The sequence below is a fragment of the Chelonia mydas genome, chromosome 2 (genome assembly GCF_015237465.2).
Source record: "Chelonia mydas isolate rCheMyd1 chromosome 2, rCheMyd1.pri.v2, whole genome shotgun sequence".
In the NCBI taxonomy this organism is placed as follows: Eukaryota; Metazoa; Chordata; order Testudines; family Cheloniidae; genus Chelonia; species Chelonia mydas.
The window spans coordinates 23,146,826-23,164,865 of record NC_057850.1 but is presented as its reverse complement, the minus strand read 5'-3'; the positions used below and the strand labels follow the sequence as shown (position 1 = coordinate 23,164,865).

Below are 18,040 nucleotides of genomic sequence, written 5' to 3'. Positions count from 1 at the left end.
ATTCTGAGACCAACACAGCTACAACAATACTGCAGATAAAATATTCTATAAATACTAAGTATCATAATTTCAGTTTATTTATGTTTGCATTGTGTGCAAGTGTTTCATAATCCTTGACCCTGGCAAATTTCATTCATAAGAGAAAAATAAATGAATGGCACAAAGTTATGCTTCGGATTTTCTCTTTTAGTAGATTCATAATCATAACAACAATTGTAATAAAACATGGTGAATAATGAATTTGCAAGTTGGCAGAGCGAGTTGATATTGCAGAGCAAGCAAGGTAAGTGATCTGCATTACACAACTCTATTGTAAGGAAGCCAGCATGTCCCTGATCCCCACCATCAGTGCAAGGTGCTGTGGGACATTAATACTAAGTAGAGGGCCATATGCATGCAGGAGAATGAAGTGAAATGCAATGAAGAGAAAGCCAGAGCAAGCTGCCTAGATAAAAATGAAATTGTAGTCTGATGAGTGATGAATGGCACGTTTATGTTTCATAACAGAGCTAGTACTTACATAAACTGTCAACAAAACTAGAAAGATTTAAAACCCACTTGGCTTGATTCCAAGTACTCAGATGATGGATGAAATGAAAAGATCCTCTCAGAGTTGCTGAAACAATTGCTGACCATGAAATTACTTTAATAAACAAAAGTCCTACTGCAGCTTACAATGAACGTGCTATAGAGGCTACATGGGTTTGAGTTCCTAACAAAATAACAGAGAGGCTTTTTCTAAATACATGCAGAACAATCACAATAAAAGCATGGAGACCTGGGAGAAGAGTCAGAATCAGGGGAGAGCATGGACCATTATAGCAGGGATAAGGGAGAGACAAGAGGGAATATAGGGGGGAAATCAATCAATATCTTAGACACCTATACACTAATGCGAGAAGCAGGGGGAATAAGCAGGAAGAACTAGAAATGCTAATGCATAAACACAACTATGACATAGTTGACATCAGAGATTTGGTAGGATAATACACATGACTGGAATATTGCTATAGAAGGCTACAGCTTGCTCAGGAAAGATAGGGAGGAGGTGTTGCCATATATATCAAAGATGTACACACTTGGACTGAGTTTGAGATGGAAATAGGAGACAGATGTCGAAAGTCTCTGGGTAAGGATAAAAATGGTAAAAAACAAGGGTGATGTCATTGTAGGGGTCTACTACAGACCACCTAATGAGGAAAAAGAGGTGGATGAGGCTTTAAAAAAACCTGACAACATCATCCAAAGCTCAGGACTTGGTGGTGATCGGGGACTTCAACTACCCAAATATCTGTTGGCAAAATAATACAGCAGGGCACAAATTATCGAACAAGTTCTTGGAATGTATTGGAAACATTTTTTTATTTCAGAATGTGGAGAAAGCTACTAAGGTAGAGGCTGTTCTAGATTTGATTTTGACAAATAGGGAGGAACTTCTTGAGAATTTGAAAGTGGACAGTAGCTTGGATGAAAGTAATCATGAAAGGGTAGAGTTCATGATTCTAAGGAAAAGTAGAAAGGAAAACAGCACAATAAAGATAACGAATTTCAAGAAGGCAGACTTTAGCAAACTCAGGGAATTGTTAGGTAAGATCCTATGGGAAGCAAGTCTAAGGGGAAAAACAGTTCAAGAGTGTGGGCAGTTTTTCAAAGAGACATTATTAAGGACAAAAGAGCAAACTAACCCACTGAATAGGAAAGATAGGAAGTGTGGCAAAAGACCACCCTGGCTTAATCAGGAGATCTTCAATTATCTGAAAATCAAAAAAGAGTCCTACAAAAAGTGAAAACTAGGACAAAGTACAAAGGATGAATATAAACAAACAACACAAGTATGTAGGAACAAAATTAAAAAGGCCAAGGCGCAAAACGGGATTAAACTAGCTAGAGGATAACAAATACATTAGAAGCAAGAGGAAGACCAAGGACAGGGTAGGGCTGTTATTTAGTGAGGGAGGGAAAACAATAATAGAAAATGTGGAAATGGCAGAAGTGCTAAACAATCTTTTTGTTTCATTTTTCACCAAAAAGTTTAGTAGAGATTGGACATTTAATGTAGTGAAAATAAGGGCCTGATGAAATACACCCTGAAATACTCAAGGAGCTAACTGAGGAGATATCTGAGCCATTAGCAATTAACTTTGAAAAGTCATGGAAGACCGGAGAGATTCCAGAGGAGTGGAAAAGGGAAATATAGTATCAATCTATAAAAAGGGGAATGAGAACAACCCAGGAAATTATAGACCGGAAAGATAATGGAGCAAATAATCAAGCAATCAATTTGCAAACACCTAGAAGATAATAAGGTGATTGTGGCACTATATCTCAAAGCAGCACCCCATATTCAGCACTATCATATAATGATATGGTTTGTACAAAATATGCCTTGTGAGGTATCATTTTAAAAGTTTTGATCTGTTGACCATTAATATCCTGTTGGATTGTATGTGCTATCATTGTATGTGAAGGTATGACGTTTTGCTATGTGTGTGTTACGGAAATATATTGTGAGGTTGGGAACACCCACAACCAGCCTTTCAGGTACAACCATGGAGTAGCCAGACAGCAATTAATGGCTGATCAACACCCATCAAAGAAAGAATCTACTATCCCAGGATCTGTATACAAGGGAGACTTCCCAGAGAGAACATGTAGACAATGGAGAATGCTTGACCAGTAGGGGCAGACCCCCCCAGGTCACAAACATAGATCTTTCCAGGAAGCTGGAAGAAACTACAAAAAAGGGAAAGTGAGATCATCACGTGGCCTAACTCCACCCACAACTCAACACCTAGAAACACATCTGGAAGACAAAGACTTTGAACTGTTTGAAATGGGCCATCCTTATTACCACTACAAAAGTGATTTTTCCTCCCTTGGTATTCTACTGTTAATTGAATTCTCGTTAGGCTGACCCCCCACCTGGTAAGGCAACTCCCATCTTTTCATGTACTATGTATAAATATACCTGCTACTGTATTTTCCATTCCATGCATCTGACGAAGTGGGTTTTAGCCCACGAAAGTTTATGCCCAAATAAATGTGTTAAGCTAAATATGAGTCAACAGTGTAACCCTGTTTCAAAAAAAGCAAACATCATTCTGAGAAGTATTAGCAGGAGTGTTGTAAGCAAGACATGAGAAGTCATTATTTTGCTTTACTTCATGCTGATAAGGCCTCAACTGGAATACTGTGTCTAGTTCTGGGCACCATATTTCAGGAAAGATATGGACAAATTGGAGAAAGTCCAGAGGGCAGCAACAAAAATGATTAAAGGTCTAGAAAATGCGACCTATGAGGAAAGATTGAAAAAACTAGCTTTATTTAGTCTGGAGAAGAGACAACAGAGAGGGGAGATGATAACAGTTTTCAAGTACATAAACAGTTGTTACAAGTAGAAAGGGGAATAGCCTCAGAGGATAGGAGAAGAAGCAACGGGCTTAAATTGCAGCAAGTGCTGTGTAGGTTGGACATGAGGAAAAACTTCCTGACGATGAGAGTAGTTGAGCAGTGGAATAAATTTCCAAGGGAGGTTGTGGAATCACCGTCATTGGAGGTTTTTAAGAGCAGGTTAGACAAACACCCGTCAGGAATGATCTAGATAATACTTAGTCCTGCCTTGAGAGCAGGGGACTGGATTAGATGACCTCTCGAGGTCTCTTTCAGTCCTTTCTGTGATTCTATGCCCATTATGCTAAGTTTTTCCTTCACGTAAGTGTAGTTTCATGCTACACACAATTAAAAAGTCATCTTTAACTGCGCCTCATCATTGTCTGAATGGTTGGCTTTTCCTAGGACTATGCTGGCAAGCGTTGCATCGCCTGCCACCCAGCACCAGTGTTCATGCTAAATTCTGTTTATTTTGGACAGATGTGGCCTGTTAGTTATTGAAGGTTCAAGGTCAATGCCAAAGGCTAGAGAGAGGGCTTGTTCTAATTGCTGGAAACTGTCTTTTTCTCTGTCCCTGTTTTCTTTCTGAAAAATCTGCACCTATTTAAAAACCTTTGTGCAAGCAAAACAACCAGTAAGGTTTAAGAATATTCTTCACAATGTTCCAGAACTGCAGCCTCCTGGACTGTAATGCCCTGGTAATATTAAGGCCCAATTCAATTATAAAATGAAAGCATCTATATTTATGGTGTACACAGGAACTGGACATTGGAATCCTCATAAATATACATATCTATTGCACATGAGTGTTGGTATCATGGTGGATGGGCCATACAATTCCCTCTACTCCTAACCCATGGGCAGGGCTCAATTTGCTGAAGCAATGCCCTCCCTGTTTCTGCCCACAAGCCAAGTTCAGAGACATTGATGTAGACACAGCAGCAAAATGAGGACAGACTCATGGAATTAAGTGTCAGGCTGCAACTTGTATAAAACTTTAACGCGAGGAGGGGTGCTACCTGCCCATCACCCATGCTCTCCTATACCAGGCATTTAATTGGTTTCAGTGCAGGGGCTACAGAGCTGCTTACCATGTAACCCATGATGCAGGGTGGCTCTCCTCAGCCTACCCCCTAGGACTCTGCTCTTTAATTCTTAGCATCCTCCTCACTGCGAGGGGGCAGAGGGTGCAGCAAGATGGAGACCTCAGCCTGTGAGGGCCACAAGGTCTGAGCTAGGTCTGCAAAGATCACAGGGTATCATCCTATCACATGAACCCAAGGTCCATCACCAAAATCCCAAGTCTTTTATCTCTGGGAACACAGAGGACTCATGCCTCCTGATACTTGGTGGTGGGGACCCTGTAAAGGGAAGGACACGTGACAGCCCCACATTCTCCTCTAGGAGGAACTTCCAGCCCCACCTCCCTGAGCCAGGGCAGCCAATGTCACTGGCTCCTGGGGGGGCTGGGGACACAGAAGCACGGAGCACGTCTCTCTGGGCTCAGCGGGAGCCAGCCCCAGCCCCGACTAAGCAGAGGCCAGGGAACCTGCTCCCTGTGCCTTCCCCAGCGACCCTCCACTGTGCGCCCAGCTCAGGGACTGCTGCACTCTCCCAATCCCACATTTCCTGCTGGGTGGGGGGGGGGAAATCTGTCCTTCTCCTGCTCTGCCTCCTCCCCCTGGTACATTTGGCCCCATTCCTGTCAGCTGGGCCTGGACAAGGAGTGGGATGGAGCCACTTATCACATGGCTGAAGGTGGCTGCTCAGGGTAGCTGCTGTGTGCAGTGCCTGAGAGAGCCCGGCTGGGGAGGCGGCAGCTTCCACTCCCTGCCTGGGCCTGGCTGCTGGGAACAGGGACGGAGCAAGCTGGAATCGTGCCTGGGGGGGCGGGGAAGAGGGGACTCGCTCGGTCCCTGTCCCTGGCAGCCAGACCCAGGGCTGGGAGCAGAAGCCGCTGGCTCCCCACCCCCCGGCAGGCCAAGCAGAAATCTAGGGGGGATCTTAACCCCGCATGCCCCCCTACACATCACCTATGTTGGGGAACCATTCAGTTTATTGTCTTAGCCACATTGGAAACCAGCCACAAGTTGCGCTGAATAAACAACATAACCCCAGTACCTCAGTTAGGTACTAAGAGCGTTCCTATTTAACCAACTGTGGCTTGAAGATGCTGTGAGGAAGGCAAAAACTCCCTGGTCCTCTGCCAGTTGGCCAATGGGAGAATAAATTTCTTCTTGGCCTCCTAAACAGGCAATCAGCTAAACCTGCAGCCTCTGTCGGGCCAGGTTCCCATAGGTAGGGTTGGGCTGCTGGAAAAGAGCCAAAAGAGGCTCCACATGGCTCCTGCACTGGGCTAAATCCTGGGACCTGGGGAATGCTGGCCAATCAGCACCCCTCTCTCCCAGCTGGCCAAGGGGTGCCAGAGACTCACAGAGGGAGGAGCTACCTATTGTCCCTAGGTAGGGGTCTCCCTCCCTTGCTACTGGGACTGTCTCCCTTTCACCGCCGGCCCCTTCAATTTCCCTCACCCATTGATAGAGGTGGGTGGCATTTTAAAATCAACTTGGGCTTTTAAGTTAACATTCAATTGAGCTAGATGGGTCAGTTCACACCTCTGATGTCTAATTGGTCACACTTGGTCCATGTTTAGAAGGTTTTCTCTGCAACCATGAGGGCTAAAAACTTACTTCTAATGAAAGCTGAAATTCTACAGAACAAGATCACAGCCTTAAAAATGTGCTGAGTCACAGAATCCAATTCAAGCTGTGCCCATGGTGATACCTGCAGTAGCACTGAATTCTCTTGGGTGTGGAGCAGAGAACACAATGTAATTATTGGATTACTCTGCATCCCAACCCCCTAAGGTGCCAGTAGCGTGCCCTGTGCACCACGTCTCAAAAGCAAGCACTGTAGGTGCTTCAGCAGTAAATCCCACACAGACCTGCACCCAGCAGTAATGCCCAGCACTCATAGCCTGTTCTGCACATGGCTGTGCATCTGTTCCTGCCTCCAGATTCTCTCCAGCACCCTGCTGCCATGCAGCTGCTGCTTCCACTTCCAAACAGAGCCCGGCACTTCCTCGTTCAGAATCTTTCCCCTTACTTGGCCAAGGGAAAGAGAGGAGCTGTGGGAAAGGGGTTGACTAGGGATGCCAATTTTGGTTGGATGTATTCCTGGAGGTTTCATTACATGACATAATCTTTAATTAAAGATTAATCTTTAACTCCTGGAGACTCCAGGACAACCCTGGAGGGTTGGCAACCCAAGGGCTGATGGGAGTTGTTGTCTCCTGCTTTGGAGATCCATCACACAAGACCTAACCAAGATTATACTTAAAATTTTTGTATTCGAAATATCCTGGTGATTGATGTTCTATAAATACATCAAAAGACAAAGAGATAGCTATCATAGTGTCCACTTTTGGGGCCTCATTCCAACTCCTACCAATGGAAAGACTTCCATTGACTTCCATAAGAGATGGATCAGTCCTTTTGTGTCTAGTACCACACCTTCTCTGGTGTGGGAATGTGAACACGAAGTACCACATTGTCTAAAAGGCTAATGAAGCCATAGGCCAGATAGGAAGCTCAGGAGCTGAATTCTCCCATGGTGTCACTTGTTATTTATTCTTTCTCACAAAGTCTTATAGGAATTACTCCTTGTTTTGTTGGTTGGTTTCATCTTGTGCTTATATTTTTGCCTTTGTTTCATGTCTCTTTTCCTGTATTAAAGTCATTATTTACATTCTTGCCACAAAAGGTCTGGTACAGCTGCTGCTATTACTATGGTGTGTGAAGAAGAGAAAGAAGCACACCCAAGGGTAGCCCAGCTAGCTCTAGATGGGAGTCACGGCAACAAGAACTTGTATATATCATATTACTTTTATTCCAGTATTTTACATAATACAGAAGCCAGAGCCTGTCCTATGATGCAGACTGCCACTCTCTGCTCTGACTCCTCAGTTCAGAACCCCACCTTCTAAGATGGAGGATGGCCTAGTGTCTATATATCCATATTCTACATCCTTAGATGACAATGTTGGCTACTCCAAACAGGGCTGTGGGGTGGCCATGGGGTTTGTTTTGTTTTGGGAAACGCTCTTTTCCCTTTAAAAAAGGAGGCAATTAGCGCGCACAAGATAATAAACACACGAGCATCCAAAGACACCTCGGACAGTGTACATGTTATAAATCCATATAAATAAATACATTTGCTTCTGTTTATTTCCAGCCTGAAATAATAGCTCTCTTTCTAATATAAAAATTGGTTGTTAGCTGCTGGTGATTATGATCCAAAGAAGATGATTAGTTCAGATGGCCAAATAAGCAGGAGGAGGAGATGAATTTATAAGAAACAATTCTTTGGTTTTCATAATAAACAGTCCAAGTTATAAAACATTATGGAACAATCCCCAGAAAATATATGATGCATACAGGACTGTGCTTGTTATTTTACTTAAGCAATAGCATGTTTATGGCATTTCCATGGCTTTCTAACTTTCTAATAGTTTGCGGTTTTTGTTTTGATTGGAGGTTTTTTTTTTGTTGTTCTCCCCCGTCCCACCCTGAAGATAAAGGATATTAGTTTACATCAGGAAAAAATGCAGGAATCTTTATATGGGGAAAATGCCGGTTGAAGTTAATGGCAGTTTTGCCTGAATACAGTCTGAGTAAAGATTGCAGGATTTAGTTCATTGTGAATTAAAAACTTTTGATTTTTTTTTGCATTAGGTCATTTACTCACAACCACGTGAGAAGCGATTCCATCCTGGTCGCCCCCTGGGCCCAGCTGCCAGGGAAAACAGCGGAACATGCCAGAGACAGGAGGTGCAGAGGGAAGATGGAGCCCCCCTCTGTCCAACAGTTAACTCTGGTGGGGTGGGGAGAATGTGGTGGCCCCAGGCTAGGCCCAGAGCAGGGTGGTCGTAGGGCTGAGGATACACATGGGGCAGTCATGTGTCCCTCCCCTTTAGATTGAGGCTCCCCCAAAAGTATGGCATGAGGCATGAGTTATCTATGATGTCGTGTGTGTACTCAGCTCCACACCCACACCCTTCAGAAGTGTCTTTACTCTACTCACCTACTCTGAGCCTCACCGTCTACACTGCTACTCATGTAGGTTCTCTACGCGTTGCCAAGGGAAGCATGCAGTGTAGATGTATCCTTGGTGCGCATGCTACAGCAGTGGACATTTTGCCCTCCTAAGCACCTCCCCCATGACCTGTTTTCAGAAGGGGGTTGGCAGCTCATCAGGAGCTGTGTTAGTGTAATGTAATGCTGCTGGCATGGAAGGCAGGCGTGGTGGGGAGAGAGGGATACCGGCAAGGGACCAAAGTTTCTTGAAAACTGGGCTGAAGCTATGCTGCGATGGCAGCTCCTAACCACTGCTGCCGATGGGGGCGGGGAACCCTTGAAGAGGCCACAGCTGCAATGGTGTCTCCCCCAGCTGCTGTGAGATGAGGAAGCAACCAGGCTGGAGGCACTCCTACAAACTCTGAACCCTAGGCAGCTACCTACAAGGACTATGCAAAAACACCAGCCCTTCAAAAATAAAGAGCTTGATTATGACTGGGTCTAATACAGCCATGCAGGGCAGTGGGGGAAAGAAAACCTTGACCTCCAAGTCCCCTGAACAACTGCATTAGACCTGCCCAATGAGACAGGGGCTGTGTGCCCAATCCTCCCCCCATAAGTGAGTGGGTGAGGAGCAGGAACATAAGAACAGCCACACTGGGTCCGACCAAAGGTCCATCTAGCCCAGTATCCTGTCTTCTGACAGTGGCTAATGCCAGGTGCCCCTGAGGGAATGAACAGAACAGGTAACCATCAAGTGATCCATCCCATCGCCCATTCCCAGCTTCTGGCAAACAGAGCCTAGGGACACCATCTCTTTCCATCCTGGCTAATAGCCACTGATGGACCTATCCTCCATGAGCTTATCTAGTTCTTTTTTGAACCATGACTCTGCCCTCCCAACCCAATCTGCCAGCTAGACATAGGGGTAGGGGAGTATGCCGACTCGGCCCTCCGGGGCAATGCAGCTCATGCACTGCCCCTTACGCTGCACTGTGCCATAGTCACACTCAAGCCCACAATGGTTAAATTATTCCAGTTATAACTGCAGTTGCTGCACATCTACAGAAACAACCAGTCATAACAAATTCTTTCAGGTTTTTGTTACTATGTGCAGTTAGTGCAAATAGTACTCTCCAAGTCAGTAATTCACTTACTATGAAGTTTCCCAGTAGCCTTGACATATTAAGACCATAATCGCTCCTTCATTTCAATAATTCACAAATTATATTAATGCAGCATGTCTACCAGCCCTACCAGATGTATGTAGTAAGTTTATGTGCCAGCGTTGAGAAGGGAGAGCTTGCCAAAATTTATATTTCTAGTACGTAACTCTAGTTTGGAATTATCCTCATAGTAGTCAATTACTGCTCTGTAAATTAACACAAGATAGGATTTTTATTGGTTTATTGTTTAACTGACCTTCATCCCAGATAGATCAAATACAAGCATAACACTAACACTTACAACATTCATATGTAGAATCATTCTGGTAAGTGGAAAACCATTCAAAGATAAAAAAAAAAAAAGCCACGCACAGATATCTTAATGGTTGTTAAAAAACCTTCAACCATTTTCTTCTTTATAAACAGAATATTACTTTGAATATTTTTACCTTGTTTCAGACAGTCCCTTCATTGGGCTCTAATATGCACAACAAACAACTAACTAGAGCCATGGGGAAATGCTCACAGTTATCAAACAGAGAGATATAGACTAAATATATATGATAAATATTTAGGTACAGTATAGGTATTTGATGTGCATTTAGCTATATGTTCGTTGTATATGCATCACAGACACCTATAAGTCTAAATATTTATAAATATAGATATATATCTAAATGTATATCCACCCATGTATATAAATGCATATTAAAGAATCATTAGTTCAATGCCAGACAAACTTCTTGGGATTTATTCTTTTGCTAGTGTGTTTCCTATGGTACCTACCTCTGCTTTTCAATATCATAAGCTAAGACCCAAATGATTCTGAAAACACACACATGCTTATCTTTATGCATGCAAGTAGCAACTCTCATGAATTTGTCATGAATCATGGATAGTAGAAAGTCCTGGGCCCCACCACAATCTTCTTATCTCCTTTTCTACTTTCTGCTCTATAATCCTTCCCTTTCAGTCCATTACTCTATGCCCCTTTTCCTTTCCTTTCTCACAGCTTTTCCATCTCCTCCCTCCTAGAATAAACCATGCCGGGGAAAAACCCTCAAAAAGGATAACTTCTGTGATTGTCTTGAACTGAGTAGCAAGCTGTCCATGACCCCTCACTGGTCACCTCTCACTTACTGCATTGTTGGGAGCATTGGTCATCTGCCTTCAATGACGCAGGCCCTTAAGATTTTATTTCTATTAAGGAATTCCAAATCAGCTAGTAGTGATCGATCTATCAGGGATCGATTTATTGTGTCTCGTCTAGACGTGATAAATTGATCCCCAAATCGACGCCTGTACTCCACCTCGGCAGGAGGAGTAAGTGGAGTCGACAGGGGAGCTGCCACGGTCAACTCGCCACCATGAGGACGGCCAGGTAAATTGAACTAAGATACTTTGATTTCAGCTACGCGAATAGTGTACCTGAAGTTGCGTATCTTAATTTGAACCCCACCCCCCCAAGTGTAGCCCAGGACGAGTTGGAGCCAAAGGGCTGACATGGCTGGTTGTTAATATCTTAGGGACCTTGTAGGACGACTCTCTGAAGGTGGGTGTATGAGGATCCCCTTTCTCTCTGAACCACAGATGGGACAGAGTGAAAATGAGGGCGGTGTCAGAAAATTAGATCTGGAGCTTTCACCCTAGTTGATGGATTTGTTTTCTCTGAGGGAGATGAGGGAGTTAAATGCCTTTCCAAAGTAGAGTCTTCCAGCTTCGTCCACGGTTTTTATTACATATCACTATAGGATCATTTTTAAAAAGATGGTTAGTTTGTTCATTGTTTCTTTTAGGGGATGGGGGAGGAGCTTTCTGTAGTTCTTCCTAAAGGTAGCGGACATGATCTAGTTCTTCTAAGAGATCCTCCCACCCAATCTTTATCCGCTCAGGGAATGTTCTAGTGCTCAGTGTGGAACTCTTTCCATCTTTAATGTAAATAAGAAGAACCAATGGAATTATTATAAACCTTTTGATGGGCTCTATTTGAGGCAAAATCAAACCTCATGTGCTCCACTGACATCTAATCCTATACAAATGACACAACCCACTGTGAGGAGACAGGATACTGGGCTAGATGGACCATTGGTCTGATCAAATATGGCCATTCTTATGTTCTTGTGTATAATCAATGTGCCCATTACTATAATAATGTGTAACTAAACTAAGAAAGTGAGTGTGCCAACTATGCCAGGTCTGAAACGTAATAGCTGGCTGTGGGCTAGATTCTGATCTCGTTTCCAACTCCATAAAGTCTGCATAATTCCATTTACATCAGTAGAGCCAAGATTAAACTCCAGCCCCCTGAGTATCTGCTTTTTATATTCTTGGGGAGAGTTTTGAGGGCCAGATTTTCCATTCACTTACCGTACACCAGTTTGACATCAGTGTAACTCTGCTGAAGGCAGTGGAGTTATTCCTGATTTACAGTGGTGCAAGGGAGAGAGAATGAGGTGCTGAGTGTATTTTGTACAGCAATACCTTTCAGGGCTTGGGGATATTTAATGTTATCCTTTCAGACTTATCTTGGGGAGGAGGGGGAACCAGTTGCAGTAGCTGTAAAGATTAACTCTTTTCCTTTGTGGAAAAAATCAGTTGCTAATTAGAAAGTAAGCCAGGATGTTAGTTATACAATTTACATATTTTAATTGAAAATAAAGTTTAAAGCCAAGGTAACAATAGAATGTGCTAGTTTCATTTCCATTAAATGTGTTTACAGTAGGTCCTACTACATCACTCCTGTCTACCATAAGTGCCTGTGCTTTCTGCTAGTTCTGTTTGCCCTCAGAGTGAACAACTGGGGAAAAAATCATGTTTTCAACAAACTGCTCCACTGTGATTGGAACAAAAACACCCAGGGTATTACACCAAGATTCCAAAATAATCCAGTTCAACTAAATCAAAACAATGACAGGCACTTTTCAGTTCTTCTCATGCAGGCATCCATATTGTATTTATGAGAGAACTGTAGTTTCTTGTGTGTGTTCTGTTGAGCTATTCTGGCACCCTGTATTTCTATTTTTCATTCAGCTGTTACTGAGTGCTGTCCAATATGTTTTGTAATGCAGTTATTTTAAAAGTCTTAATAAGCTTCTCCATAAAATATTAATTTAATTAACTTGGAACTATATTCCATTAAGAAGAGGAAGATCAGCTGTTTACTATGGAGGGTGAGCTATGAGAAGAAAGCCAGTGTTTGTGTAAATTCTCTGGAACAATTAGAGGCAGCTGAGGTTATCATAATCTTGAAGGGAGGAATGATAAAATGCTATAAAATAGTAGGTATCTTCGGTTCCTGTTTAATGGGACACCTGGTGTGAATGTCAGGATTGGATTGTCAGGGGATCCCTACAGGTCTGTGACACTGGTAAAACTGAGATAATGTTGCCTGGAGTATGCCTGGGTTTAAACAGTGTCATGTCTAGCTCTCACCTTCACCAGCACTAAAACTCATTACAGCTCCACCAAATACAACCACAAAAGAGGGAAAGAAAAGCTAAGAGCCTCATTCTGTCACTCATATGCTGAGTAGTACTCGATTCTGAGCATTGTCCCATTGTTTTCAATGGGACTGCTTGAGGAGCAAGGTATTAATTCAAGTGCGGGGAGGGGGTGCAGAACCTAATCCCAAGTGAACTAAAAGAAAAGCCTCAAAAGGAAGCATGGACTTTGAAGCTATGCAAAATTCAAGTACCTCTGAGTCTCCTAGTGTGTTGTATGTCTTGTGGGCCCAGCCTTCATTACAATTTTTAACCAAGCATACAAGCACTTAGTAGCATAGTTGACTTTAACCATGGTTCGCATCCACATGCAACCTGATAAGCAGTCAGTAACTATGGCAGCTAACATCTTTTGTTCTTGCAAAATCCCCATATTCATTAGACTTATTTTGCAGTATAGATGGAGCCCCATAAATATTCCTGCTTCGCCTTTCTCCCAGTTTTCTTTGTAGTAGGTCATCCCAGTGTATTGCCCCACATACTGTCAATTCTATCATGCACATGTGCAGTTGGCAGTCTATCCTCTGCTGAGACAGGATGGAACATCTACACCAGTGGTTCTCAACCTATTTATCATTTTGGGCAGCATATACAGCTCACAATGTGCAACCAGGCAGCCCAGACCTCGCCACATTGGTGGCCGGTAACCCACACCTCACTGTGCCAGGCAGTCGGACTGCCAGGAACCCAGACCCCACTGCGTGGGCCGCGCAGCCTTTAGCACACAGCTGAGCCACAAGGGCCGCTGGTTTAGAACCACTGATCTACACAAATCTTCCCAAACTGGACAGATACAAACATAATTAGACAGCACGGTGGGTGTGGACACACAAGCTTGGCTGGCAAATGACTGTATTGCAAAACAACGCTGCTAAGCATGATACAGCTCAACTGTGATTATTGTAACCAAGACAGATGGGAGTGTCACAAACTGGCTACAAAATCAAAGTTGTATTCACAGCACAGTTGGCCCCTTAGATTATAAACCGTGCAAGGCAAGAATTGTGCATCTCTTTATATCCATTTCTAGATCTTACTGAAATCAACAGCAAAACTCCCATTGAGTTACACAGGGGTAGAGTAGTCCCTTTGGGTCTGATTCATCCCTGCACTGGAGCAGACGGGCCTCAGGGTAGGGATATAAGTCCCTCCCTTTTAGTCCTGCACAGAACCAAGTGTAGTGTCAGCATGTGACTGCAATGTGCCATCTCTCCAGGAATAAAAAAGGGAAAATATGACAGGAGTTAAAGAGTACTTACCAGCTGGAAGAGATGGAGGGACAGCAAGCTTCAAGTCAGTTGCAAAATGGCTGCTGCCACCTCTCTGCTATATTTAAAGGACCAGCTCCCAGAAAAGCATGCTGGGAAAAATTTCCTGCACTAAGGAGGATTATAAGAACCAGGAAGGTACTCCTGAAGAAAGGACTGCTTCTACATTTTTGTGTAACACCCCTAACAGCTAAAGCCTAATGAATAACATGAACAGTGAGAATATCAGAAATGACTCAGAAATCTGCCACAATTTATCAACAAAATCTGCCTTTATTTAACATTAATCTTCTGCAGAAAGTTTATTTGTGACATTTGTGTATGTGAGTCATAAAGGAAGTGCAGTGGCTGACACTTACCATATGTGTGCAGGGCGGAACAATGAAATGCCAAAAGCTAAGTATGGATTAAAGATTTAGACAAGGGGATTCCCACTTCTAGGATCACGTTTGACCTAGAGCATAACGACTTATGAGCTGAATTAGTACAATGTTTTGGTATGAGCATTAAAGGGAACAAGGACTTAGGCCCAGTGGAAGTTAGGAACCTAACAATCTTTGAGGATCTAGGCCTCAGGGTCTGATTTTAAGAGGTGTCAAACACCTGCACCTCTCCCTGACATCAGTAGGAACTGCAGGTTCTCAGCATCTCTCCAGATCAGGTCCGTAGGCATTCAAGACATTTTTCAAGGAGGGAAGAGAATACGGAGACGATGACAAGTGACATCTGTAATCTTTGCAGAGAAAATATTTGGTGCCCAAGGATATTTGAATTACAAAATGACCAATTGATTAATCAGCAGAAATGTTGGCTGTGTCCTTATTACTTCATGGCATAGATTCATAGAGTATAAAGCAGGAAGGACCATTGTGATCATCTAATCTGACCTCCTGTATATCACTGGCCATAGAACTTTCCTGAAATAATTCCTCTTTGAGCTGGATCATGCAGGGCCAGCCATGTATAGCAAGGTCTCAGCTGGAGTACAGATGCCAAGAACTGGCTGACAGCCAAGAGCCACATGCATTTGGAGTCAGTCTCTGGAGAATGGGAAGCAGGAAAGGTTTTTCCAAGCTGAATTCTCTCTCCTGCCATCCTCATTCCATCTCTGGAGTCTACACTGTACTGATGAAGCTTGGACTTGGGACTGAGTACACCTGCTTTAGGAACCCAAGCCTCTTCCAGCGCACAAAGGGTGGGAGAAAGGAAATACTACCATCCCCATTTTGCAGATGAGGAACTAAGCCAGGAAGAGATTAAAGAAAAGATTATTAAAAATGACTAGTGATTTTGGATGCTGCCATTTTTGGGTGCCCATCTTGCAATATCATAAAAGGTCCTGATTCTCACAGGGCAGAAGCCAAGCACTCTGTAAACCAGGCTGTGTTAGTGTGTTTCGATTTGGGCACCCAAAATCACTAGTCATTTTTGAAAATCTCAGTCTAAGTGACTTGCCTGCCCAAGGTCACCTGGCAAGTCTCAGTAAGAGCTAAGAATTTAAAATGGGTCTCTTGTGTTCCAGTTCATGCCATTATCTCAAAACCATCATCCCTCTTTTCTAGCCAGAATCACTGGGCTACCTTTTCAAAGAATGACACAGTGGGGGCACCAGCAAAAATGGGCATGCACCTCCTGAAACCTGCATTTCATATCACAGATAGGCAACTGCCATGTAGTTACATGCATGAGTGCTTGTGTGGAGATGAAGTTACCTATTTGGTGTTTACAAATGTGGGGTTTCATGAGTGCCGTTGGCACAGCAGGCATTTTTATATCTCTTCTAGAGCTGGATAAACCAAGGCACCTAGAGAATCTAATTTTTTTACAGAGCCTGTAGATTTCCCCAGATCTTGTCTTCCTCATTTCTATTGTGCTTGGAGTAGGTTGCCTTATTTGTCCTTTGAATTGTTTGATCTCTCACTGCTCACACTGTCCTTTTTAGCCTTTCAAATAAATGCCTAAGAAAGATTACAGAGTTAGTTAATTGGTGTCTGCTTGTTAATTAAAGTTTAGAAAGACTCTATTTCTTTAAATCAGGACTGGATGTCTTTCTAAAGGTTGTGCTCTAGCTCAAACAGAGGTTATTGGCATGATGCAGGAATCACTTGGTGAAACTTTATGGAATGTGTTATACAAGAGGTCAGACTAGATCTTCACTGTGGTTCTTTCTGTCCCTGAAGTCTATGAATATATACATGAATAAAAATGGGCAGCTTCTTTTTTAATACCTGTGTCAGTATTGTTTTATAATAGAGCATAAAATAGAGTTGTGTAGGTTATTAGAAAAATTTCATGCACCACCACCACCTCTTTCCCCAGTGATATCACCTATGTATTCTAAAGAACTTTATTTTGAACTCACACCAGTTTTACATCCATGTTACTCAGTTGACTTCACTGAGTGCTTCTAATTTACATTGTTTTATGTGAGAGCAGAATTGGGCCCAATGACATGCAGGCATTTTCTAATAACCATTTTTGTTGTGCTGTGATACACCACAGTGGCTATAAAGGCAGCAAATCTCTCCGCCAAGGAATACCTCCATCTCTGTTTCTATGCCAAGCATATCTCAGGCATGATGGAGAACCAGGGTTTCTAACTGTCCTGTATCTCATTATCCCCCCTAGCTTTTCTGATTTGACTTACGAGTGAGAAATGTTGGGAATACTGGAAAAAATATATTCTGGGAATAAACACAACCTTTATTTTTTTTCTGTAAGAGATAGAAAAGATAAGGATGAGACAGGAAAAATCCTTCTGGGACTGTGAGGCAGCTCTTCTGGCTTTAGAACTGATTTGACTTGATAACTGATTAAAGCGGTATTTGACTTTCCAATGAATGTATCTGCAGATTTATAGGCACTATAACAATACTTTCAAAGAGTAGCCTCTTGATAATTGGTTGAAAGACCTTTTCCTTGATTTACTGAAGTCCCTAAGGAGTTGATCTAACCAGGAGCATTAAATTATTATGATCCTTTTCAAAAAGGACTCTGACAGTTTGGGTTTTCCCAAGTGTATAATGGTTTCAGTGCAGGGGTGGGCAAACTTTTTGGCTTGAGAGCCACATCTGGATAAGGAAATTGTATGGCGGGCCATGAATGCTCACAAAATTGGGGTTGGGGTGCAGGAGGTTGCGAGGGCTCCAGCTGGGGGTGAAGGCTCTGGGGTGGGGCCAGAAATTAGGAGTTCAGGGTATGGGTGGGGGCTCTGGGCTGGGGTAGGGAGTTGGGGAGCAGGGTGGGGGGTGAGGGTTCCGGCTAGGTGTGCGGACTCTGGGATGGGGCTGGGGATAAAGGGTTTGGGGTGCAAGAGGATGCTCTGGGTTGGGACTGAGGGTTAGGAGGGTGGGAGGGGGATCAGGGTTGGGGCAGAGGGTTGGGGTGTGGGAGGAGGTCAGGGGTGAGGACTCCAGGCAGCGCTTACCTCAAGCAGCTCCCAGAAGCAGCAGCATGTCGCCCCTCCAGCTCCTACATGGAGGCGCAGCCAGGCAGCTCTGCGCGCTGCCCCATCTGCAGGCGCCGGCCCTGCAGCTCCCATAGGCCGTGGTTCGGCAGCAGCATGCCCCTATGCCTACAAGCCAGAGCGGGGACATACCGCTGCTTCCGGGAGCTCGGTGGAACCACGGCATGCGTGGAGC

The 18,040-nt window shown here is 43.6% G+C and overlaps 1 long non-coding RNA gene across 1 annotated transcript in view; it reads right to left on the bottom strand.

The window, feature by feature from the left end:
- The window catches only part of LOC122464218, a 94,188-nt gene extending 79,763 nt beyond the window's left edge, over window positions 1-14,425 (bottom strand). The window contains exon 1 of the long non-coding RNA XR_006288158.1: window positions 14,391-14,425. This is a non-coding gene — a long non-coding RNA (uncharacterized LOC122464218). The remainder of the gene's footprint in view (window positions 1-14,390) is intronic.
- Window positions 14,426-18,040: the final 3,615 nt, after the last annotated feature.